At 39.8% G+C, this 26,937-nt stretch overlaps 1 long non-coding RNA gene across 1 annotated transcript in view; it reads right to left on the bottom strand.

Annotated features, from left to right (window-relative positions):
* Positions 1-250: 250 nt before the first annotated feature.
* Positions 251-26,937, bottom strand: part of LOC105495256 (uncharacterized) — a 231,937-nt gene continuing 205,250 nt past the window's right edge. Inside the window, exon 3 of the long non-coding RNA XR_011618026.1 lies at positions 251-26,937. This is a non-coding gene — a long non-coding RNA (uncharacterized lncRNA).

The following is a 26,937-nucleotide window of genomic DNA, read 5'->3' as shown; positions in this document are numbered from 1 at the left end:
AACAAGGGGGAGCCTGTGCAGTTTCTGACACTTCTTTTGGCACATGGATAAATACCTCGGGTATTATACTCAGTTGTAAAAATCAACAAATGTGCTGCCTGGTTAAAATGACTAGTCTCTTCTGGCTTCTTCTTTGATCTATTCTATTGTAGTTGGTTTGTATCTTGCTTAAGGTACATATTCCAAACTCTTGATATTTTCGTCCTGATAGTCATACTGGTAGTCTCCCTCATCTACAAACATTTGTAATCTACAAACATTTTTATTTGTGTGCAAATATTTGTGAGCAGCCATACTTCAAATATCAAATTGTTTCTCTGGGGCTGGAATTCAAAAACTCAAAGAAATGTGTGGTTTATGGACAGGACACAGTGGCTCACATCTGTAATCACAGCACTTTGGGAGGCCAAGGCGTGCAGATCACAAGGTCAGGAGTTCGACACCAGCCTGGTCAATATGGTGAAACCCTGTCTCTACTAAAAATACAAAAATTAGCCGGGCGTGGTGGCGCGCACCTGTAGTCCTGTAGGGAGATCCCCTGAAACCATTGTTATGGAATAAAAGATGAAATGCTCCTGATTATTGTAAACACAAAATTGCATGCAAGATTCTGTAAAGACAATGCCAGGTTGGGCTGCCACAATGAGCCAACAGTGCGTGATGTGCTTCTCCCTGCAGAGAGCCTATTAATGGACGTGTAGTCAGGGAAGTTTCACATCACCAAGATTCCTATCCCAGAAAAGCAGATGTTCATAGTTCTGGGATTGGAATGCAACCCTTGTGGAGAACCTGTAAATGGACACATGAGGAGCGCCTGTTCATATGGATAAGATAGGGTGATAAATGCCCTTATCTTGCCACGGCTCTTCTAGGTCTCTTTAGGGGCAAGGCATACTCCCCTCTGAGAATTTTTTGGTTTAACTGGTTGTCTAGCTTCACTTCCTGTTTCTATTGATTGTTTGCAACCAGCTTTGACTGCAACTGTTACTGCTGATTAATATCTTGCTAATCATAGGTTATGGATACACTGTGTTTCTGTTTTAAGGCTCTGTTCGAAAATGCTGATGCACACACCATGTTGTAAATTCTTATCTCTGTATACTGTACTTCTGCATGCCGATGTTATGTTAAAGAATTACTTCATCCCCATGTGACAATCTCACCTCAGAATCAAACCACCATAAATCCCTCAGTAACCTACCCCTGCCCTCACTAAACTTACTAATAAATACTGTTATATCCAGTGCATTGGCGGCATCACAAGACCAGAAGTCAATGACCTCCCCAGACTCAGTTTTCACTATCTTGTGTATGTCTTTTACTTCTTGACCTGCCTATACGCCTGGGAACAAAGAAAGAGCCCTGTTGCATTGCAGGCTGCTGGCCAGATACTGCAATATAATCCCAGCTACATGGTATACTGAGGTGGGAGAATCGCTTGAACCCAGGAGGCACAGGTTGCAGTGAGCCGAGATGGTGCCACTGCACTTCAGCCTGGGTGACAGAGCGAGACTCCATCCAAAAAAAAAAAAAAAAGAAGAGGGGGTGGTGTCAAGATGGCCAAATAGGAACAGCACCAGCCTCCAGCTCCCAGCATGAGCAGCACAGAAGATAGGTGATTTCTGCATTTTCAACTGAGCTACCAGGTTCATCTCACTGGGGTGTCTCGGACAGTGGGTGCAGCACAGTGAGTGCAGCCCAATGAGTGAGAGCCGAAGGAGGGTGAGGCATGGCCTCACCCAGGAAGTGCAAGCAGGAAGGGAATAATTCCCTTTCCTAGCCAAGGGGAACCGTGACACACAACACCTGGAAAATTGGGTCACTTCCATCCTAATACTGTGCTTTACCAAGGGTCTCAGCAAATGGTTCACCAGGAGATCATATCCCCTGCTGGTTTGGAGGGTCCCACGCCCATGGAGCCTCCCTCATGGCTAGCACAGCAGTCAGATCTAACTGCAAGGCAGCAGCGAGGTTTGGGGAGGGGCACCCACAATTGCTGAGGTTAAGTAGGTAAACAAAGTGGCCAGGAAGCTTGAACTGGGTGGAGCCCACCGCAGCTCAAGGAGGCCTGCCTGCCTCTGTAGACTCCACCTCTGGAGACAGGGCATAGCCAAACAAAAGGCAGCAGAAACCTCTGCAGATGTAAATGTCCCTGTCTGACAGCTTTGGAGAGAGTAGTGGTTCTCCCAGCATGGAGTTTGGCATCTGAGAATGGACAGACTGCCTGCTCAAGTGGGTCCCTATCCCCCAAGTATCCTAACTGGGGGACATCCCCCACTAGCAGCAGACTGACACCAAACACCTCACACAGCTGGGTACACCTTTGAGATGAAGCTTCCACAGGAATGATCAGACAGCAACATTGGCTGTTCAGCAATATTCACTCTTCTGCAGCCTCCACTGCTGATACCCAGGCATACAGGGTCTGAAGTGGACCTCAAGCAAACTCCAACAGACCTGCAGCTGAGGGTCCTAACTGTTAGAAGGAAAACTAACAAACAGAAAGGACATCCACACCAAAACGCCATCTGTAGGTCACCATCATCAAAGTCCAAAGGTAGATAAAAGCACAAAGGTGGCCAAAAAGCAGTGCAGAAAAGCTGAAAATTCTAAAAATCAGAGCACCTCTCAACCTACAAAGGAAGGCAGCTCCTCACCAGCAACGGAAAAAAGCTGGACAGAGAATGACTTTGACGAGTTGAGAGAGGCTTCAGACAATCAAACTTCTCCGAGCTAAAGGAGGAAGTATGAACCCAGTGCAAAGAAACTAAAAACCTTGAAAAAAGATTTGATGAATGACTAACTAGAATAACCAATCTAGAGAAGTCCTTAAATGACCTGATAGAGAGGGAAATGATGACAAGTGAACCACATGACAAATGCACAAGTTTCAGTAACCGACTCGATCAACCGGAAGAAAGGGTGTCAGTGATTGAAGATCAAATGAATGAAATGAAGCAAGAGAAGTTTAGAGAAAAAAGAGTAAAAAGAAATGAACAAAGCCTCCAAGAAATATGGGACTATGTGAAAAGACCAAATCTACGACTAATTGGTGTACCTGAAAGTGACGGGGAGAATGGAACCAAGTCGGAAAACACTCTGTAGAATATTATACAAGAGAACTTCCCCAACCTAGCAAGGCAGGCCAACATTCAAATTCAGGAAATACAGAGAATGCCACAAAGATACTCCTCGAGAAGAACAACTCCAAGACACATAATTGTCAGATTCACTAAAGTTGAAATGAAGGAAAAAATGTTAAGGCACCCAGAGAGGAAGGTTGGGTTACCCACAAAGGGAAGTCCATCAGACTAACAGCGGATCTCTCAGCAGAAACTCTCCAAGTAGAAGAGAGTGGGGGCCGATATTCAACATTCTTAAAGAAAAGAATTTTCATTCCAGAATTTCATATCCAGCCAAACTAGGCTTCATAAGTGAAGGAGGAATAAAACCCTTTACAGACAAGCAAATGCTGAGAGATTTTGTCACCACCAGGCCTGCCCTACAAGAGATCCTGAAGGAAGCACTAAACATGAAAAGGAACAACCAGTACCAGCCACTGCAAAAACATGCCAAAATGTAAAGACTATTGATGCTAGGAGGAAACTGCATCAACTAGCGAGCAACATAACTAGCTAACATCATAATGACACGATCAAGTTCACACATAACAATATCAACCTTAATGTAAGTGGACTAAATGCTCCAATTAAAAGACACAGACTGACAAATTGGATAAAGAGTCAAGACCCATCAGCGCCCTATATTCGGGAGACCCATCTCACATGCAGAGACACATAGGCTCATAATAAAGGGATGGAGGAAAATGTATCAAGCAAATGGAAAACCAAAAAAGGCAGGGCATGATATCCTAGTCTCTGATAAAACAGACTTTAAACCAACAAACATCAAAAGAGACAAAGAAGGCCGTTACATAATGGTAAAGGGATCAATTCATCAGAAAGAGCTAGCTATCCTAAATATATATGCACCCAATACAGGAGCACCCAGATTCATAAAGCAAGCAGTTAGAGACTTACAAAGAGACTTAGACTCCCACACAATAATAATGGGAGACTTAAACACCCCATTGTCAACATTAGACAGATCAACAAGACAGAAAGTTAACAAGGATATCCAGGAATTGAACTCAGCTCTGCACCAAGCATACCTAACAGACATCTACAGAACTCTCCACACCAAATCAACAGAATATACATTCTTCACAGCATCACATCGCACTTATTCCAAAACTGACCACAGAGATGGAAGTAAAGCACTCCTCAGCAAATGCAAAAGAACAGAAATTATAACAGTCTCTCAGACCACAGTGCATTCAAACTAGAACTCAGGATTAAGATACTCACTCAAAACGCACAACTACATGGAAACTGAACAACCTGCTCCTGAATGATTACTGGGTACATAACGAAATGAATGCAGAAATAAAGATGTTCTTAGAAACCAATGAGAACAAAGTCACAACAAACCAGAATCTCTGGGACACATTTAAAGCACTGTGTAGAGAGAAATTTATAGCACTAACTGCCCACAAGGGAAAGCTGGAAAGATCTAAAATTGACACCCTAACATCACATCACAATAAAAGGAACTAGAGAAACAAGAGCAAACACATTCAAAAGCTAGCAGAAGGCAAGAAATAACTAAGATCAGAGCAGAACTGAAGGAGATAGAGACACAAAAAACCCTTCAAAAAATCAATGAGTCTAGGAGCTGGTTTTTTGAAAAGATCAACAAAATTGATAGACCGCTAGCAAGACTAATAAAGAAGAAAAGAAGGTAGAATCAAATAGATGCAATAAAAAATGATAAAGGGGATATCACCACCAACCCCACAGAAATACAAACTACCATCAGAGAATACTATAAACACCTCTACGCAAATAAACTAGAAAAACTAGAAGAAATGCATATATTTCTGGACACATACACTCTCCCAAGACAAAATGAGGAAGAAGTTGAATCCCTGAATAGAATAATAACAGGTTGGAAATTGAGGCAATAATTCATATCCTACCAACCAAAAAAAGTTCAGGACCAGACAGATTCAGAGCCAAATTCTACCAGAGGTACAAGGAGGAGCTGGTATCATTACTTCTGAAACTATTCCAATCAATAGAAAAAGAGGGAATCCTCCCTAACTCATTTTATGAGGCCAACATCATCCCGACACCAAAGCCTGGCAGAGACATAACAAAAAAAGAGAATTTTAGACCAATATCCCTGATCAACATCGATGCAAAAATCCTCAACAAAATACTGGCAAACTGAATCCAGCAGCACATCAAAAACCTTATCCACCATGATCAAGTAGGCTTCATCCCTGTGATGCAAGGTTGGTTCAACATACACTAATCAATAGATGTAATCCAGCATATAAACAGAACCAAAGACAAAAACCACATGATTATCTCAATAGATGCAGAAAAGGCCTTTGACAAAATTCAACAGTGCTTCATGCTAAAAACTCTCAATAAATTTGGTATTGATGAAACGTATCTCAACATAATAAGAGCTATTTATGACAAACCCACAGCCAATATCATACTGAATGGGCAAAAACTGGAAACAATCCCCTTGAAAACTGGAACAAGACTGGGATGCCCTCTCTCACCACTCCTATTCAACATAGTGTTGGAAGTTCTGGTCAGGGCAATCAGGCAAGAGAAAGAAATAAAGGGTATTTAATTAGGAGAAGAGGAAGTCAAACTGTCCCTGTTTGCAGATGACATGATTGTATATTTAGAAAACCCCATCATCTCAGCCCAAAATCTCCTTAAGCTCATAAGCAACTTCAGTAGAGTCTCAGGTTACAAAATCAAGGTGCCAAAATCACAAGCATTCTTATACACCAACAACAGACAAACAGAGAGCCAAATCATGAATGAACTCCCATTCACAATTGCTTCAAAGAGAATAAAATACCTAGGAATCCAACTTACAAAGGGATGTGAAGGACCTCTTCAAGGACAACTACAAACCGCTGCTCAATGAAATAAAAGAGGACACAAACAAATGGAAGAACATTCCATGCTTACGAAGAGGAAGAATCAATAACATAAAAATGGCCATACTGGCCAAGGTAATTTACAGATTCAATGCCATCCCTATTAAACTACTAATGACTTTCTTCACAGAATTGGAAAAAACTACTTTAAAGTCCATATGGAACCAAAAAAGAGCCCGTTTTGCCAAGACTATCCTAAGCCAAAAGAACAAAGCTGGAGGCATCACGCTATCTGACTTCAAACTATACTAAAAGGCTACAGTAACCATAACTGCATGGTACTGGTACCAAAACAGAGATATAGACCAATGGAACAGAACGGAGCCCTCAGAAATACTACCACACATCTACAACCATCTAATCTTTGACCAACCTGACAAAAACAAGAAATGGGGAAAGGATTCCCTATTTAATAAATCGTGCTGGGAAAACTGGCTAGCCATAAGTAGAAAGCTGAAACTGGATCCCTTCCTTACACCTCATACAAAAATTAATTCAAGATGGACTAAAGACTTAAATGTTAGACCTAAAACCATAAAACCCTAGAAGAAAACCTAGGCAATACTATTCAGGACATAGGCATAGGGAAGGATTTCATGTCTAAAACACCAAAAGCAATGGCAACAAAAGCCAAAATTGACAAATGGGATCTAATTAAACTAAAGAGCTTCGACACAGCAAAAGAAACTACCATCAGAGTCAAAAGGCAACCTACAGAATGGGAGAAAATTTTTTGCAATCTACTCATCTGACGAAGGGCTAATATCCAGAACCTACAAAGAGCTCAAACAAATTTACAAGAAAAAAACCACTCCATCGAAAAGTGGACAAAGGATATGAACAGACACTTCTCAAAAGAAGACATTTATGCAGCCAACAGACACATGAAAAAATGCTCATCATCACTGGACATCAGAGTAATGCAAATAATCAAAACCACAATGAAATACCATCTCACACCAGCTAGAATGGCGATCATGAAAAAGTCAGGAAACAACAGGTGCTGGAGAGGATGTGGAGAAACAGGAACACTTTTACACTGTTGGTGGGACTGTAAACTAGTTCAACCATTGTGGAAGACTGTGGCAATTCCTCAAGGATCTAGTACTAGAATTACCTTTTTACCCAGCCATCCCATTACTGGGTATATACCGAAAGGATTATAAATCATGCCGCTATAAAGACACATGCACACGTATGTTTATTGCGGCACTATTCACAATAGCAAAGACTTGGAACCAAGCCAAATGTCCATCAATGACAGACTGGAATAAGAAAATGTGGCACATATACACCATGGAATACTATGCAGCCATAGAAAATGATGAGTTCATGTCCTCTGGAGGGGCATGGATGCAACTGGAAACCATCATTCTCAGCAAACCATCACAAGAACAGAAAACCAAACACCGCATGTTCTCACTCATAGGTGGGAATTGAACAATGAGAACACTTCGACACATGAAGGGGAACATCACACACCGGGGTCTGTTGTGGGGTGAGGGAAGGGGGGAGGGATAGCATTAGGAGATACACTTAATGTAAATGATGTGTTAATGGGTGCAGCACAAGAACATGACACATGTATACAAATATAACAAACCTAAAGGTTGTGCACATGTACCCTAGAACACAAAGTATAAAAAAAATTTTTTAAGACAAAGCAAATTTTAAAAAAAGAAAAGAAAAGAAAAGAAATGATGGAAGCCCAAAATTACGGTTATTGAGACTAATGCTAATGCCTTAAGTTTTGGTCATATTCTCACCTAAGCGAGAGTACAGACATTCTAAAACAGAGCCACACATGCTAAATGTTATATACACCCCCTGAAATTTTAAGGAATCAGATAGCTCTCAAAACAGATCATATTTTTCTGTAAAAAGACGATTCCAGTCTACCTGAGTGAGCATAATAAGGAAGTCCCCTCTGCTTTAACTTTTACCAAAAAAAGTGACTTGAAGTACCTGATGTTAACCAATCAATTTATTTTTAGGGCTTTGTTTACTGATTCACATTTGACAAAACCCACTGTTTTGTCATTGTATTGCCGAGGAGGAGTTATCACTGTATCTACAGAGGGAGAGCTGCCCCAACTCATAAATCACAAATAAAAGCCGATTACGTCTATAATTAAATTAGTTGTAATTTTGTCTTGTCACACATGTTCAAAGCAAGCAATGGCCAGTGGAGTCTCTCAGGCTGCATCATTCTCACCCTGACCTCCTGCCTTTCTCTTTCACTTACAAGGACCTTTATGATGACACTGGGAGCTACCTAGATAATCCAAAATAAGTTTTCCATCTCAGGATACCCAACTTCATCACCGTTGAACAGTGTTTTTGCCAAGAAAAGTAAATGCACGTGTTCCAAGAGTTAGGATGTGGATTTTTTTTTTTTTTTTTTTTAAGACCGAGTTTCACTGATATTGCCCTGGCTGGAGTGCAATGGGGTGATCGTGGCTTACTGCTACCTCCACCTCCCAGGTTCAAATGATTCTCCTGTCTCAGCCTCACAAGTAACTGGGCTTACAGGTGCCCACCACCACGCCCAGGTAATTTTTGCATTTTTGGTAGAAACAGGGTTTCACCATGTTGGCCAGGCTGGTCTCAAACTCCTGACCTCGTGATTTGCCCATCTCAGCCTCCCAAAGTGGTGGGATTACAGGCATGAGCCACCGCACCCAGCCCGGATGTGGACATTTTTAAGAGGCCATCATTCTGCGTCATACTGGTCACTTTCATAAACATTACCCACAACAAAAATATGTTTTGCCTTCCTTCCATGTCTCACTTTTCTGTCTGCACAAACCACAATGAAACACACTAGCTCTGCTATGATGTGGCTGGATGACCCTAGGCTACTCATTTGACCTCCCTCAGGCTCCTTCCTTGTCTGCAGTGTAAGGCTGACTCTTACTGCATCAGAAAATGACAGTGGAAGAGTAAATTAACATGTGTAAGACATTAGTCACAGAGCCTGGTACCTGATAAGCCCTCGATAAACATTCCTTTCAGTCCTTTCCTTTCACCATCCCATTTTTCTTGCTCTCACCCCTTTTCTGCTTCAACTCCTTTCTCCTCAGGAGCTTTCTCAGTCTAACCTGCCAATTAAAGAAGCCACACTACCCATTTTCTCATGACTCTGATGGTGTGTTCTTGTGATAGAGTCTGCTATCCACTCCAGGCAATGGGTATTATTTATATGGAGAGGTCTGTTTGCAACAACAAATTCTTTTTATGTTCACAAAAAATTTATACACGATTTGTCTTAACTTACACATACTAGCCTCAATTCTACCCTGCTATTTCATACATGCACTTCATTATTTTATTCTTCGGTCTTTCTCCTCACACCTTAAAAATTAGGATAGTATAAAAAAAAAATAATGGCCTGGGCCGGAAGAGGGTATTCCTTTAGCAAGATTAATGCTTTCCTTTCTCAAGATGAAAGCTATCGGCAAGGCAGTCCTGAAGCCCATTTCTGGGCTTGGCTTACATCAAAGCCATTCAACTCTAGGACACATTCTTAGATTCCCAGGAGATAATGATTGTCACGGAAGCCACACCCACTCTGAGTATTCCTACTGTTGGGTAAAGGAATGTTTACAGAATGTTGTGCATTAGTTACTCCTCCTAAATTCTTCTACTCCCAGAAGTTAAGCTTCCCACTAACCAGCTTGATCTCCAGCTGGCCTGAATGGACCCTGACTGGAAAGTACCACCCCACTCTGGATGGCCAGGGTGGCACTTTTGCCTATTCTCATAATTATAATAGCTCACACACTGATGCAGCACTCACTATGCACCAGGCACATCCTAAGTGCTTTTCAGGTAGCTACAGTCATGACAAAAAAATCCTAAGTGCCACCATTCCCATTTTTACAGATTAAAAATAAAAACTGTGGCAGAGAAGTATGTGCCCACTGTCACCTAACTCCATAATTTAACCTCATCCTCCACTTCATCTGGTAAGAGGACACTCTGAGATTTACAAGGTCTCCTGAATGACATCCATCTTCAAAAATGATTTTTTTATTACACTTTAAATTCTACATACATGTGCACAACCTGCAGGTTTGTTGCATAAGCATACACGTGCCATGTTGGTGTGCTGTACCCATCACTCGTCAGCACCCATCAACTCGTCATTTACATCAGGTATAACTCCCAATGCCATCCCTCACCCCTTCCCTCTCCCCACAATAGGCCCTGGTGCATGATGTTCCACTTCCCGTGTCCAACTGATCTCATTGTTCAATTTCCACTATGAGTGAGAACATGCGGTGTTTGGTTTTCTGTTTTTGTAATAGTTTGCTGAGAATGATGGTTTCCAGCTGCATCCATGTCCCTAAAAAGGACACGAACTCATCCTTTTTATAGCTGCATAGTATTCTATGGTGTATATGTGCCACATCTTCTTAATCCAGTCTGTCACTGATGGAGATTTGGCTTGATTCCAAGTCTTTGCTATTGTGAATAGTGCCGCAATAAACATACGTGTGCATGTGTCTTTATAGCAGCATGATTTATAATCCTTTGGGTATATGCCCAGTAATGGGATGGCTGGGTCAAATGGTATTTCTAGTACTAGATCCTTGAGGAATTGCGATACTGTTTTCCACAATGGTTGAACTAGTTTACACTCCCACAAAGTGTAAAAGTGTTCCTATTTCTCCACATCCTCTCCAGCAACTGTTGTTTCCTGATTTTTTAATGATTGCCATTCTAACAGGTGTGAGATGGCATTTCAATGTGGTTTTGATTATTTGCATTACTCTGATTCCAGTTATGATGAGCATTTTTTCATGTGTCTGTTGGCTGTATGAATGTCTTCTTTTGAGAAATGTCTGTTCATATCTTTTGCCCATATTTTGATGGGGTTGTTTGGTTTCTTCTTGTAAATTTGTTAGAGTTCTTTGTAGGTTCTGGATATTTGTCCCATTTACTTTCAGGATTTGACAGCCAGATTTTGCTTTCTGTCTCATCCTTCACTTATGCACCTGTTCCCTAACACTACACTCACAACTGCACAGCCCTGCATAAAAGCTAGCTTTTAGAAACCTCAATCTTTTTTGGAAAAAAGAAAGACCAGGTTCCAAGTCTCCCAAAAAGTCATTTTTTATTCTATTGTCAACTATTTGCATGGCCATTCTCTGGACATAAACAAGTGCACTAGAAACAGAAAGTGTAATGAGAAGAAAGTAGAAGGAGGTTGAGTTTCTAGAAAGACACATAGGGAAAAGATTCCAAATCCAGAAAAATTCATAAAATGCACCTAGGGAGTGTGGCTTTGAGCAATGACAGCCACACCTGCCATGTTCCACGGCTGTTGGCCTCTTACTTCCATCTCAACCTGCCCTTCCTGGTCTTACTTTCTTCGACCAACACAAACAACCTGGGAGCTGGGGTCAAATCAGAGCACACAGCACTGAGTGGTAGGGTTGGAAAGGCAGAAAAGGAAGAAGAGTGTTTGACTCATGAAGACCTGACCTACCTAGGTACACATCACCTAGACAGGCAATAGATTACTGAAGGGCTTTGCAGGACTCATGGTAGGTATCCAGAATGAATGACTGAGGCAAGAGTCTTGACCAGTTGAGTTTTATTGAGCCAGAATTTGACGGTGCAACCTGGGAAAACATGAGTTGCAAAAAATCTCGGTGGCTTGTGTTCTCTCTGAAGAGGTTTCTGGAGGCTTAGTATTTATACATTTGATTAAAGGAGAGAAGGCAGGTAGGAAGAGATGGAGTGGGCAGAAAAACAATTGATCTATTCTTCTCTTTCTTCTGTGCCTCAGAAAATAAATATTATCAGAATGAGAGTAAAAATACTTCAGTTTTAGGAGCTAGATTTTGATTGCTCACTTAAAGTTACAATCGGCATGTCTTTCTTTTACAAAGAAATATACATCTTGAAAGGTTTTGAAGCCAAAAAAAAATTTTTTTCAGTCAATCATCCGGAGATGCCTGAGATCTTTGGCTTTCCTGTTCACCCCATTCTTTTTTTCTTCTTTTTTCTTTTTTTTTTTTTTTTAAGAGACACAATCTTGCTCTGTCACCTAGACTAGAGTATACTCACTGCAGCCTTGAACTCCTGGGCTGAAGCTGTCCTCCAAGCTTAGCCTCCCAAGTGTCTGAGACTATAGGCATGCACCGTTGCACCTGGCTAATTTGATTTATGTTTTTAGTAAGGATGTGGTCTCCCTTTGTTGCTTAGGCTGGTCTTAAACTCCTGGTTTCAAGTGATCCTCCTGCCTTGGACTCTCAAAGTGCTGGAATTGCAGGCCTGTGCCAGCACTCCTGGCCCCACAATTCTTCAAAAGCTCTCAGAGAAAGCATTGTAGAAGACCCCTGTGGCTGTATGTTTCATCTGATCCTACATGACTAGGAAGGCTCATTCTTAAGTAGTCATATCCCATGGAAAAAGGGATGAAGACAAATCAGAAAAGGGCAAAGGAAAGTCACAGCAACAAAGGGACAGTATAATCCTGGAACCTTATTAAAGTCACACAAATGCTGCTTCAATTAGAGCAATTTGTTTGGCAAACATCGCTCTAACACTTTCAGTTGTATGTTGGCTCGCCTGTAATGTCTGGAGCAGTCTATAGACTAGGCTTTCTAGAGTTTCTGAAGCATCTTCCAATTGCCATGGCAATCTGACACAATTCTCTGAATTGCAGTCTGAATCCAGTGTTCATGTGTACTTTTTGTTTAGTCTACTCATCAGCAGGCACAAAGGTTGTTTATATATAAGTTGCTATGATTTCTCCAGAAGTTTCCATAAGTCATCTAGTTTCAGTTTGCAAGGTTTAATCTACCCGTCTGACAAAAGGCTGAAATCCAGAATCTACAAGAAACTTAAACAAATTTACAAGAAAAAAAAAATCCCCCCATCAAAAAGTGGGTGAAGCACATGAACAGACACTTCTCAAAAGAAGACATTTATGTGACCAACAAACATATGAAAAAAAGCTCATCATCACTGGTCATTAGAGACATGGAAATCAAAACCACAATGAGATACCATCTCACGCCAGTTAGAATGGTGATCATTAAAAGGTCAGCAAATAACAGACGCTGGAGAGAATGTGGAGAAATAGGAACACTTTTACACTGTTGGTGGGAGTGTAAATTAGTTCAACCATTGTGGAAGACAGTGTGGCAATTCCTCAAGGATCTAGAACAAAAAATACCATTTGACCCAGTAATCCCATTACTGGGTATACACCCAAAGGATTATAGATCATTCTACTATAAAGACACATGCACACATATGTTTACTGCAGCACCATTCACAATAGCAAAGACTTGGAACCAACCCAAATGCCTATCAATGACAGACTAGATCAAGAAAATGTGGTACATCTACACCATGGAATTCGATGCAGCCATAATAAAGAATAAGTTCATGTCCTTTTCAGGGACATGGATGAAGATAAAAACCACCATTCCCAGCAAACTAACACATGAACAGAAAACCAAATACCGCATGTTCTTACTCATAAGTGGGAGTTGGACAATGAGAACACATGGACACAGGGAGGGGAACATCATACACTGGGGCCTGTTGGGGGGTGGGGGCCTAGGGGAGGGATAGCATTAGGAGAAATACCTAATGTAGATGATGGGTTAGTGGGTGCAGCAAAACACCATGGCACGTGTATACCTATGTAACAAACCTGCAGGTTCTGCACATGTATCCCAGAACTTAAAAGTGTAATTTTTAAAAATGATAAAAATTATAAAAGCACAGTTTTAATTTATAATATACCAAAATGGAAGAAAAATGGAAGAAAATTCTGAAACCATTAGTTTTGAAACTTGTAGCCAGGAAAAAATTTAGGATTAAGTCCAAATTGTAGGTAAATAGCAAAATTCAAAAAAAATGAACACGTTTAAAATTTAATAACATTTTTCTGTTGTTTTCTTCTGGAAAATAATTTTCCCCCTTCTGTTTCCCATTTCTATGAAATAGAAATCATATGGCACCAATGTATTTCCAAAATAAGTTTGAGTCTTATACCTGGATTGTTTACATAAAGTGCAGCAAGAATGTAGATTCAAGGCCTCTATGAATATATATATATGTTATATATTTATATGCATAGATATAAGAATATATATATATATATTCTATCATGTAGAATGGCACTAAAGTATATTAATGGCAGCAAATCTGTACAAGTCTGCAGCAGCCTCAATTCTTGTTTCTTCAGAAGAAAGAATTTAACTAAGGGTCATAAGGCAGAAGAAGAGACTGAGGCAAGTTTTACAGCAAGAGTGAAAGTTTATTTAAAAGCTTTAGAACAGAAATTAAAGAAAGTAAAGTACACTTAAAACAGGGTCAAACAGGTGATGAGATTTCACGTGTGTGGTTTGACCTTGGACTTAGGCTTTTGTATGTTGGCATAATTCTGGGGTCTGCATCTCTTCTCCCCTGATTCTTCCCTTAAAGTGGGCTGTCTGCATGTGCAGTGACCCACCAGCACTTAAGGGAACCTGTGGAGTGTATTTCCTGGAGTACAGTTGGAAAACAGAGACCAAAATAAAAGCTATGTATGTCAATAAAATTGGTCTCCTTATAAAATCCTGTTATAAATTTCTATCATTTTTATGTTACCTTGACATCTATTTTTAATCTATCTTGAACACACCCAAATTCCTTCTTTCTCTCTCTCTCTCTCTCTCTCTCTGCTTTGAGATGTAAATTTACTACCTACTTTCTCTAAAACTCAGCAAGGGCTTCCTCAGATAAATGTTAATTTTTTCTCTTTACAAAAGTACAGGTTAAATTCAACAGTTTTTTTTAAATAGTGAGTTTTATGGGTTCCATGAATAAAGTTTTAAAATCAAAAATCTAAAGCATTTCTGTCTCCCTCTGTCCTTATGTGCACATGTATATGTTCTATGTTGTATCACATATATGTATATGTCCATACCTATGTTTATATATTCTTTATACATGGTATCAAATTAATATAAAAATAAATGAGTACTCATCAATTAAGTAAATAATCCCAAATGCTTTTCAACATAGGTGATTTTAGTACTCTACAATCATGGAAGAACACCTCAAATGAGCTTGCATACCTATCTGTAGCCTCCTTAAAAAAATTATCAGCCAAGAATTTTATATCCAGCAAAACTAAAGTTCATAAATAAAGGAAAGATAACTGTCTGTTTCAGACAAACAAATGCTGAGAGAATATGCCACTACCAAGCCAGCACTACAATAACGGCTAAAAGGAGCTCTGAATCTTGAAACAAATCCTGGAAACACATCAACACAGAACCTCTTTAAGCATGAATCTCAGAGGACCTATACAACACAAATACAATAAATAAATGAATAAAACCAAGGTATTTAGACAACAAATAGCAGGATGAATGGCACAGTACCTCACATCTCAATACTAACATTGAATGTAAGTGGTGTAAATGCTCTACTAAAAAGATACAGAATTGCAGAATTGATAATAATTCACCAAGCAAGTATTTGCTGCCCTCAAGAGACTCCCCTAACCATAAAGGGTCATATAAACTTAAGGTAAAAGGGTAGAAAAAGACACCTCATGCAAATGGCCACAAAAGGGAGCAGGAGTAACTATTCTTATATCAGAAAAATAAACTACCTTTAGAGGGGGCGCCCAAGATGGCTGGATAGGAACAGCTCCAGCCTCCAGTTCCCAGAGTGAGTGACACAGAAGACTGGTGATTTCTGCATTTTCAACTGAGGTGCAGACTGACACCTCACAGCTCACACGGCTCAGTACAACCCTGAGACGAAGCTTCCAGAGCAAGAATCAGACAGCAATACTCACTGTCCAGCAATATTCTACCTTCTGCAGCCTCTGCTGCTGATACCCAGGCAAAAAGGGTCTGGAGTGGACCTCTAGCAAACTCCAACAGACCTGCAGCTGAGGGTCCTGACTGTTAGAAGGAAAACTAACAAACAGAAAGGACACCCACACCATAACCCCATCGGTACATCACCATCATCAAAGATCAAAGGCAGATAAAACCACAAAGATGGGGGAAAAGCAGTGCAGAAAAGCTGGAAATTCAAAAAATCAGAGCGCATCTCCCCCTCCAAAGGAACGCAGCTCATCGCCAGCAACAGAACAAAGCTGGACAGAGAATGACTTTGACGAGTTGAGAGAAGAAGGCATCAGTCAATCAAACTTCTCAGAGCTAAAGGAGGATCTACATAACCAGTGCAAAGAAACTAAAAACCTTGAAAAAAGAATGGATGAATGGATAACTAGAATAATCAATGCAGAGAAGACCTTAAAAGAACTGATAGAGATGAAAACCATGACATGAGAACTACATGACAAATGCACAAGCTTCAGTAACCAACTTGATCAACTGGAAGAAAGAGTATCAGTGATTGAAGATCAAAAGAAAGAAATGAAGTGAGAAGAGAAGAGTAGAGAAAAAAGAGGAAAAAGAAATGAACAAAGCCTCCAAGAAATATGGGATTATGTGAAAAGATCAAATCTACATCTGATTGCTGTGCCTGAAAGTGACGGGGAAAATGGAACCAAGTTGGAAAACACTCTGCAGGATATCATCCAGGAGAAATTCCCCAACCTAGTAAGGCAGGCCAACATTCAAATTCAGGAAATACAGAGAATGCCACAAAGATACTCCTCGAGAAGAGCAACTCCAAGACACATAATTGTCAGACTCACCAAAGCTGAAATGAAGGAAAAAATGTTAAGGGCAGCCAGAGAGAAAGGTCGGGTTACCCACAAAAGGAAGCCCATTAGATGAACAGCGGATCTCTTGGCAGAAACTCTACAAGCCAGAAGAGAGTGGGGGCCAATATTCAACATTCTTAAAGAAAAGAATTTTCAACTCAGAATTTCATATCCAGCCAAACTAAGTTTCGTAAATGAAGGAAAAATAAAATCCTTTACAGACAAGCAAATGTTTAGAGATTTTGTCACCACCAGGCCTGCCCTACAAGAGATCCTGAAGGAAGCACTAAACATGGAAAGAAAAAACTGGTACCAGCCATTGCAAAACTATGCCAAAATGTAAAGATCATCAATGCTAGGAAGAAACTGCATCAACTAATGAGCAAAATAATCAGCTAATATCATAATGACAGGATCAAGTTCACACATAACAATATTAACCTTAAATGGAAATAGACTAAAAGGTCCAATTAAAAGACACAGACTGGCAAATTGGATAAAGAGTCAAGACCCATCAGTTTGCTGTATTCAGGAGACACAGTTCACATACAGAGACACACATAGGCACAAAATAAAGGGATGGAGGAAGATCTACCAAGCAAATGGAAAACAAAGAAAAGCAGGGGTTGCAATCCTAGTCTCTGATAAAACAGATTTTAAAACATCAAAGATCAAAAGAGACAAAGAAGGCCATTACATAATGGTAAAGGGATCAATTCATCAGGAAGAACTAACTATTCTAAATATATATGCACCCAATACAGGAGCACCCAGATTCGTAAAGCAAGTCCTTGGAGACTTACAAGGAGACTTAGACTCCCATACAAAAATAATGGGAGACTTTAACGCCCTACTGTCACCATTAGACAGGTCGACAAGAGAGAAAGTTAACAAGGATATCCAGGAATTGAACTCAACTCTGCACCAAGTGGACCTAATAGACATCGACAGAACTCTCCACCCCCAATTCAACAGAATATACGTTCTTTTCAGCACCACATTGCACTTATTCCAAAATAGGATTCCCTATTCAATAAATGGTGCTGGGAAAACTGGCTAGCCATAAGTAGAAAGCTGAAACTGGATCCCTTCCTTACACCTTATATAAAAATTAATTCAAGATGGATTAAAGACTTAAATGTTAGACCTAAAAACATAAAAACCCTAGAAGAAAACCTAGGCAATACCATTCAGGACATAGGCATGGGCAAGGATTTCATGTTTAAAACACCAAAAGCAATGGCAACAAAAGCCAAAATTGACAAATGGGATCTAATTAAACTAAAGAGTTCTGCACAGCAAAAGAAACTACCATCACAGTCAACAGGCAACATACAGAATGGGAGTTGCAATCTACTCATCCGACAAAGGGCTAATATCCAGAACCTACAAAGAACTCAAACAAATTTACAAGAAAAAAGCAACCCCATCGAAAAGTGGGCAAAGGATATGAACAGATACTTCTCAAAAGAAGACATTTATGCTGCCAACAGACACATGAAAAAATGCTCATCATCCCTAGCCATCAGAGAAATGCAAATCAAAACCACAATGAGATACCATCTCACACCAGTTAGAATGGCGATCATGAAAAAGTCAGGAAACAACAGGTGCTGGAGAGGATGTGGAGAAATAGGAACACTTTTACACTGTTGGTGGGACTGTAAACTAGTTCAACCATTGTGGAAGACAGTGTGGCGATTCCTCAAGCATCTAGAACTAGAAATATCTTTTGACCCAGTCATCCGATTACTGGGCATATACTCAAAGGATTATAAATCATGCTGTTATAAAGACACATGCACACATATGTTTATTGCAGCACTATTCACAATAGCAAAGACTTGGAATCAAGCCAAATGTCCATCACTGACAGACTGTATTAAGAAAATGTGGCACATATACACCATAGAATACTATGCAGCCATAAAAAAGAATGAGTTCGTGTCCTTTTTAGGGACACGGATGCAGCTGGAAACCATCATTCTCAGCAAACTATTACAAGAACAGAAAACCAAACACTGCATGTTCTCACTCATAGGTGGAAATTGAACAATGAGATCACTTGGACACAGGAAGGGGAACATCGCACACCAGGTCCTATTGTGGGGAGGGGTTGAGGGGAGGGATAGCATTAGGAGATATCCCTTATGTAAATGATGAGTTAATGGGTGTAGCACGCCAACATGGCACATGTATACATATGTAACAAACCTGCACATTGTGCACATGTACCCTAGAACTTAAAGTATAATTTTTAAAAAACTAACTTTAAAGCAATAACAGTTAAAAAAGACAAAAGTGGGACATTATATAATAATAAAAGGACTTGTCCAACAGGAAAATATCACAGTCCTAAATACATATGCACCTAACACTGGAGCTCCCAAATTTATATAACTATTACTACTAGGCCTAAGAAATGAGACAGACAGTAACACAATAATAGTGAGGGACTTCAGTACTCCACTGACAGCACTAGACAGGTCATCAAGACAGAAAGTCAAGAAAGAAACAATGGATTTAAACTATGCCCTAGAGTAAATAGACTTAAGAGATATTTACAGAATATTCTACCCAACAACCATAGAATATACATTCTATTCATCAGCACAAGGAACTTTCTTCAAGATAGGCCATATGATAGGCCACAAAACAAGTCTCAATAAATTTAAGAAAATTGAAATTATATGAAGTACTATCTCAGACAACAGTAGAATAAAACTGGAAATCAACTCCAAAAGGAACCTTCAAAACCATGCAAACACATGGAAATTAAATGACTTGCTCCTGAACGATCATTGGGCCAAATATGAAATCAAGATAGAAATTTAAAAATTATTTGAACTGAACAATAGTGATGCCTCCTATCAAAACATCTGGAATTATGCAAAGAGTGTGCTAAAGTTCATAGCCTTAAATGCCTACATCAAAAAGACTGAGGGGGCACAAATAGACAATCTAAGGTTGTATGTCTAGAAATTCAAGAAACAAGAACACACCAAACCCAAACCCAGCAGAAGAAAGAAAATAACCAAGATCAGAGAAGAACTAAATGAAGTTGAAACAAAATAATACAAAATATAAATAAAATGTAAAGCTGGCTCTTTGGAAAAATAAATGAAATTGATAGGCCATTGGCAAGACTAACCAAGAAAAGAAAAGAGCCAAATAACCTCAATTAGAAATGAAATGGGAGTTATTACCACCAACGCCACAGAAGTACAAAAGATCATTCAAAGGTTCTATGAACACGTTTATGTGCATACACTAGAAAACCTAGAGGGGATGAACAAATTCCTGGAAATATAAAACCCTCCTAGATTAAATCAGAAAGAATTGGAAACCCTGAAGAGATCAACAAAAAGCAACAGATGGAAAAGATAATATAAAAATTAACAACAAAGCAAATTCCAGGATCGGACAGATTCACAGTTGAATTCTACCAGACATTCAAAGAAGAGTTGGTACCAATTCATTTGACACTATTCCACATGCTAGAAAAAGATGGAATTCTCCCTAAATCATTCTATGACCCAGTATCACCCTAATAACAAATAACAAAGAAAATTACACACCAATATCCCTGATGCACACAGATGCAGAAATTCTTTTTTTTTTTTTTTTTTTTTTTTTTTTTTTTTTTTTTTTTTTTTTTTTGGGACGGAGTCTCGCTGTGTCTCCCAGACTGGAGTGCAGTGGTACGATCTCGGCTCACTGCAAGCTCCACCTCCCAGGTTCATGCCATTCTCCTGCCTCAGCCTCCCGAGTAGCTGAGACTACATACAGGCGCCAGCCACCACGCCCGGCTAATTTTTTTTATTTTTAGTAGAGACGGAGTTTCACCGTGTTAGCCAGGATGGTCTCCATCTCCTGACCTCGTGATCCACCCGCCTTGGCCTCCCAAAGTGCTGGGATTACAGGCGTGAGCTACCACGCCCAGCCTAGAAATTCTTAACAAAATACTAGCTAACTGAAGCCAACAGCACATCAAAAACATAATCCACCATGATCAAGTAGGTTTCACATTAGGGATGCAGGAATGGTTCCACATACACAAGTCAATAAATGTGGTACACCACATAAACAGAGTTTAAAACTCACATAGTCCTCTCAATAGACACTGAAAAGGTACTTGACAACATCCAGCACCATTTTATGATTAAAACTCTCAGCAAAATTGGCACACAAACCCACAGCCAACATAATACTGAATGAGAAAAAGTTGAAACCATTCACTCTCAGCAGAACAAGACAAGAATGACCGCTCTCACCACTTGAGGGAAAAAAAAAAAAAAAAAAAAGGTCCTGAAGGTCATATACCAGAAAACTCTATTATGTTGCTCCTAATGCATATATTTGAGCCCACTTGCTCAATTTCTGAGAACTTATCGGGAAGCTGCTGATCACCTGTTGTAGGTGTTTTCTATCTATTGTGAGACTGTATGTCCCTGGCACTACCTGCAAAAAAGTTATTACTTTAGAGAGACAGTTAACAACCACCTGACTTGACCATCTTCTGGTGATGATCACTTGACATTTCTAGTGTGGGGGAATGGAAGGATCTCTCCTACCCTGCTCATGTCTGACCAGCTACCTACTGTAACACTTTCAGTTTTTTGTTTTTTTTTTTTTGTTTTTTTTTGTGGTTTTTTTTTTTTTTTTTTTTTTTTTTTTGCTTTGTTTTTTTGAGACGGAGTCTCACTCTGTCACCCAGGCTGGAGTGCAGTGGCCTAATCTCGGCTCACCGCAACCTCCGCCTTCCGGGTTCACACCATTCTCCTGCCTCAGCCTCCTGAGTAGCTGGGACTACAGACGCCCGTCACCACGCCCGGCTAATTTTTTGTATTTTTAGTAGAGACGGCGTCTCACCCTGTTAGCTAGGATGGGCCCAATATCCTGACCTCGTGATCCGCCCGCCTAGGCCTCCCAAAGTGCTGGGATTACAGGAGTGAACCACTGTGCCCGGCCTCAGATTTCTTATTATCAGATTTTAGGTAGGACAAATAGCTCTTATTTCTGGCTTTTGATTTTTTTTTAACCAAAAGTATCCTCCCAAATGAAACTAATAAGCCTTAACCAAGATTATGGCTTAGCCAAGCATGTATGAGGCATCTCCAAAGAGGTGAAGGAGCACCTCAAAAACTCAAAAATCACACAAACATCAAAACAAATAAGGCTGGTTCCCTCATCAGAAATTAAATCCAGGATGCAGCAGTAAAAGCATAAAATTTTTAACTATTCGATGACAAGGTAAAGTGGCTTTTATTCTTATTTTCTCAGAGAACCTAAGGCAAGCAGTTTGAGCTTACAAAAAAAAAAAAAATTAACTTTGTTTTAGGTCAGATTTTTGCTCTGTAATTTAGTCAAAAGAAATTTTAAGGCTAGCCATAACACTATTAGGTGTCATTCTTTGAAATTCAATCCTCTGATCAACCACTTGGAATAAGAGAGCTCTAAAATATTTTTTAGCTTAGAAGTCTCAATTTAAAGAATCCATCTTCTGGCCATGGACAATTAGAATTTCCAGTGGTGTATTGATTCTAAGTGACCCAATCCAACAACTTCTTCAGTGAAAAACCAATCCCAATGATCTTTTCCTCCACCCCAACAAAATAAAATATGTACTCTCAGGAATAAGCTTAGGAAAGCAAAAGACTCTTCTTGTCACAGCCCTATCCAAGCAACAAGACTTGGGATGACACAAGGCCATGATGGATGGGATTTCTTATGACAAGCCCTCCTGGGAGCTTAACACATTTGGAAAACAAAAGAAAAAATAAAAAACCTCAGGTTCTCAGCCATGTTAAGGCTGGTCACCTAATGTGACTCAAAAATGATTCCTCCCCCTGATGGTGGAGACCAAGAGTGAGTGCTCTGACTTGGTCACAAACCAAGCCCTCAAGGACATATGACAAGGTGACAGAAAACTTTATCCAGTACCTCCCTTTATGAACAACACTGAAGGAAAGAGATAAAGGAAAAGACTATTTCTGGGAGGAAATGGATTAATCAATCAAAATATTCATACCCCAACATCGCAAAAAAGTACACCAGAATTACTACACCAAGACTAGTCCAACACAAATCTTCTCCCAGTAATCAAAATTTGGTGGAGGAAACAGTGATTTTTACCATCCAAATGGAAAGAATGCACAGAGAGAAGCCAGGAAACTTGAGACTAATACATTTTTACCCTTTAGTTGGCTGATTATTTTTCTGCATTTCTGCATGTCCAAATCAAGGTTATGATGGTAAATCAGGTTTTAGTGGTAATACAAGTCATGGGAGAAAGAAAGAAAGTTCAATAAGCAAAGCTGGTCTTGTGTCAGTGAAACCTTGCTGGTAGCAGCCCTCAGAGAAAATCAATGCTAAAGTTTTTATCTTTAAGGTATGAGATTCAGTACATTTTCCCCCGATCCAGATAAGGGAAGACGAAGACATGCCTGCATTAATAATGATTCTCTATGAGGTAGATTTTTTCCACAAAAGGCAACTGTGCAGGGCCACTTCTATTTGCTGGCCTTCTGATAGACACATCAAAATTTGTCAAAAAAATATATTGTGGGTTAAAATATTTTTATTTTCTTCAACAAAGTGGTGTTTCTAGAGGTGGAATTGGATGTTTTGCAGTTACAGAACTTTAGCCAATTTAAAGGCCTGCTTCACCGTAATGTAGAGCTCCTGATAGATTTGGATTTGATCAAGTGAAAGGGTTTTGGACATTAGACAGGGTGAGGAGTTGGTCAAATCCAAAGGAAGAATGATTTTAAAAAAAAAAAAGCCCATAAATAGCGATTGCACTGTTTACATACTGTTGAACACTCTAAGCATAAGGAGAGGTTAGAATGAAGTAGTAATAAGCCTTATCCTGCAGTTACCAAATTCTGAAACAAAACCCTAAACCAGCTCCTTAGTTGAGCAGGGAGCTAGCTGTAGTCTGATCTCCATTGTCACAGGAGCAGGAAACTCACGTTCCTTTTAGGAAGTGAGCAAAGCTCCATGAGGAGGAGTTCCATGAAAAAACAAAACTCAGATCTCAAACAAAAAAAAATTGGAGAGAGAAGGGACCTCAAGAGAAAGTAGGATCCAATTCTCAGAAAGTCACACGATTGGTCAGAACTAAAGCTCTACAGATGGTACTGAGCATGAACAATAGAAGAAGCCCTGCAGGTCAAAGGTTCTAAACTCCATTAAGAGGACCCCTTCATGGTTGGCAAAATGTTAAGCAAATTGAGCGCCTGATTCAAGTGTCTGAATCAATTGAGGTTTATTGGACCAGAGCTTGAGGGCAAACCCTGGAAAAACACAAGTTGTAGAAACCCTCTATGGTTTGTTATGTCTTTGAGGAGGTTTTCAGAAGGCCTGGCATTTATACATGTTCTTAAAAGAGGGAAGACAGGAAGAGACAAGTAGTGGGAAGAATATTTGATCTCATCTTGTCTTTATTCTGTACATAGAAAGAAAAAGCATTATCAGTGTAAAATCTAACAGACGTTAGTTTTAGGAGCTAGACTTAGGTTGCACACCTAAAGTTACAATTGATGTGACCGTGTTTTATGAGAGAATATACATCTTAAGATGAAGAGGAAAAAACCTGCTATGCACTGGGGACCTTTATGTTTGCACCTCATATAATGCTCACAATGAACCTTTAATCAGTTACTATTATCCCTCTATCCCAAAACATCAATGAACTTGTCCTTATCTCAAAGTCCATTAAATGTGGAACCAGGACTCAGACTCACATATTTCTGAATCTAAAACTCATGCTTCCAGGAAAAGAAACTATCAACAGAGTGAACAGGCAACCCAAGAAATGAGAGAAAATATTTAGAAACTATGCGTTTGACAAAGGTATCCAAAAGATATCCAGCATCTATACAAAACTTAAATAAATTTATGAGAAAAAAAACCATTAAAAGTGGGCAAAGGACATGGAGAGACACTTTTTAAAAGAAGCTATACATGTGGCCAACAGCACATGAAAAAGTTCAATATTACTGATCATTAGAGAAATATAAATCAAAACCACAAGACACCATCTCACACCAATCAGAATGGCTAGTATCAAAAAATAAAAGATAACATGCTGGCAAAGTTACAGAGAAAAGAGAATGCTTATACACTGTTGGTGGCAGTGTCAATTAGTTCAACCATTGTGGAAAGCAGTGTGACAATTCCTCAAAGAGCTAAAAACAGAACTACCATTTGACCCTGCAATCTCATTACTGGTTATATACCCACAGGAATATAAATCATTCTACCATAAAGACACATGCACACAAATTTTCATTGCAGCACTATTTGCTACAGAAAAGACATGGAATCAACCTAAATGTCAATCAATGAAACCTGGATATTTTTAAATGTGGTACATATACACCATGGAATACTATGCATCCATAAAAAAAAAAGAATGATATCTTGTCTATTGCAGGAACATAAATGAAGCTAGATGATAATATCCTTAGCAAACTAATGCAGGAACCAGAAAACAAAATATTGCATGTATAACTGGGCACTAAATAATGAGAACACATAGACACAAAGGGAGCAACACACACCAGGACCTACTTGAGGGTAGAGGGCATGAGGCAAAACAAGAGAAGAAAAAATAATTATTGAGTATTAGGCTTAGTACATAATTGATGATAAAATCTGTACATCAAACCCCCGTGACATGGGCTTACCTACATAACAGAACTACACATGTACCCCTGAAACTAAAATAAGCATTTTTAAAGCCATAATGAATTTCAAACATCAACAGTTTAATCTCTAATCCGTCTCCAATCAAAATTTTAAGATTTGTTTTAAAAAAGAAAACTTTTAATGAGCAGAATTAATTAGCTTCTGTTTTCTAAAATAATAACAAAATAAAACTCGTATTTCACCCTACACAGTTGTACCTACCAGAATTCAAAGAAAGGAAAGTTGGCTGCCTCTAACAGAACCATGCAGACATCAATAAAGAGACAGGGTCTGAAATGGGCCTTAGGACAAAAAACAATTAAGGAGGTTGATTGTCTGAGTCTGACCAGCAGACCCTGACCCAGTGACGGATGAACAAATATACTCAGACACAAATATCCAGTGAAAGAGCGGGCTGGGCTGCCAAGCCACTCACCCATAGCAAGAAAGTTCAGGAAAAGAGTTAGCAGCACTGGCCCCAATCAGCCAGCTAAGTTTGCATTTATTTAGTACAGATTAAATGACAAACGTCTTGAGTAAACACCACTAGAGGGTAATTGACATTACTGAACTCCTGAGTAGAGAGCAATCATGCACCTGCAGATAATCAGGTGTTCTTAAGACCACCTGAGTAAACTCCTCTACAATCATATGTATCTACACCTTTTAAGAGAATTCAGCTGTCTTCAGCCACATCTTTTACTGAAGCTGTGCAACCCACACAGCCTTCCAAGAAGGTTTGTGACTATTTCCTATAACCATCTTTATAATTTTTCCTCTAAAATCTTTCCCACCACCCTGACTGAACTCCCACATATCCCCCTTTTCTGTTTCTTGTATCAGGCTCTGTTGATTGAAGAGCACAGGTGTGTGCAGCAACAGCTCTGTCAGTTGAGACGGTCATTGTTTTATTCCAGCTTTGCATCCTAGAATTAGCAAATCACATGAGACAAACATAATATGCAACATTCTTTTCCAATCAAGGAGTGACCTGTAGTGTTACTTGGCACCTCAGTTCACAGTATGCCATTACTGAGAAACCCCCCTGGGGGTATGCTAATCCTTTCTAGTCAAGCCGTCACATCCTTTGAGGCTGGGAAGGAACTGTCTGCCCAGGTGACAGGGCCAAAGAAAGGCGGATCTAAGATATGAGCCCAATAGAGTGTAGCAGGTACAGGTTGCAGACAAAGCGAGAGCATAAAAACGATCAATACCCTACACGAGTTGCAATGTACAACAGAGAGCATAGCCAGGAACAAATAATCTGGAGTAAGTGGTGTCTGTGTCCAGAGCAGGATTCATTCAGCCTCCTGAGTTGTCTTCTTCAGCATCCCCCAAGTAACGTCCAGGGCTTGTGTCCTCTGCAGAAGCCACATCTTCCTGGGCTGCGGGTCCTGTAGGGTCTTTCCTAGACTGGCTCGAGCTTTTTCTTTTCATCCTTTGATGAGGACATAGTCTCCAGGCTGGTGCTGGTGTACTGGAAATTCTAGCAGTAGTGCCTGTGCTAAGAGAT

The sequence above is a fragment of the Macaca nemestrina genome, chromosome 20 (assembly GCF_043159975.1).
Source record: "Macaca nemestrina isolate mMacNem1 chromosome 20, mMacNem.hap1, whole genome shotgun sequence".
NCBI classification, from domain to species: Eukaryota; Metazoa; Chordata; class Mammalia; order Primates; family Cercopithecidae; genus Macaca; species Macaca nemestrina.
The sequence above is the reverse complement of the archived record's forward strand: the minus strand, read 5'-3'. Positions and strand labels throughout refer to the sequence as shown.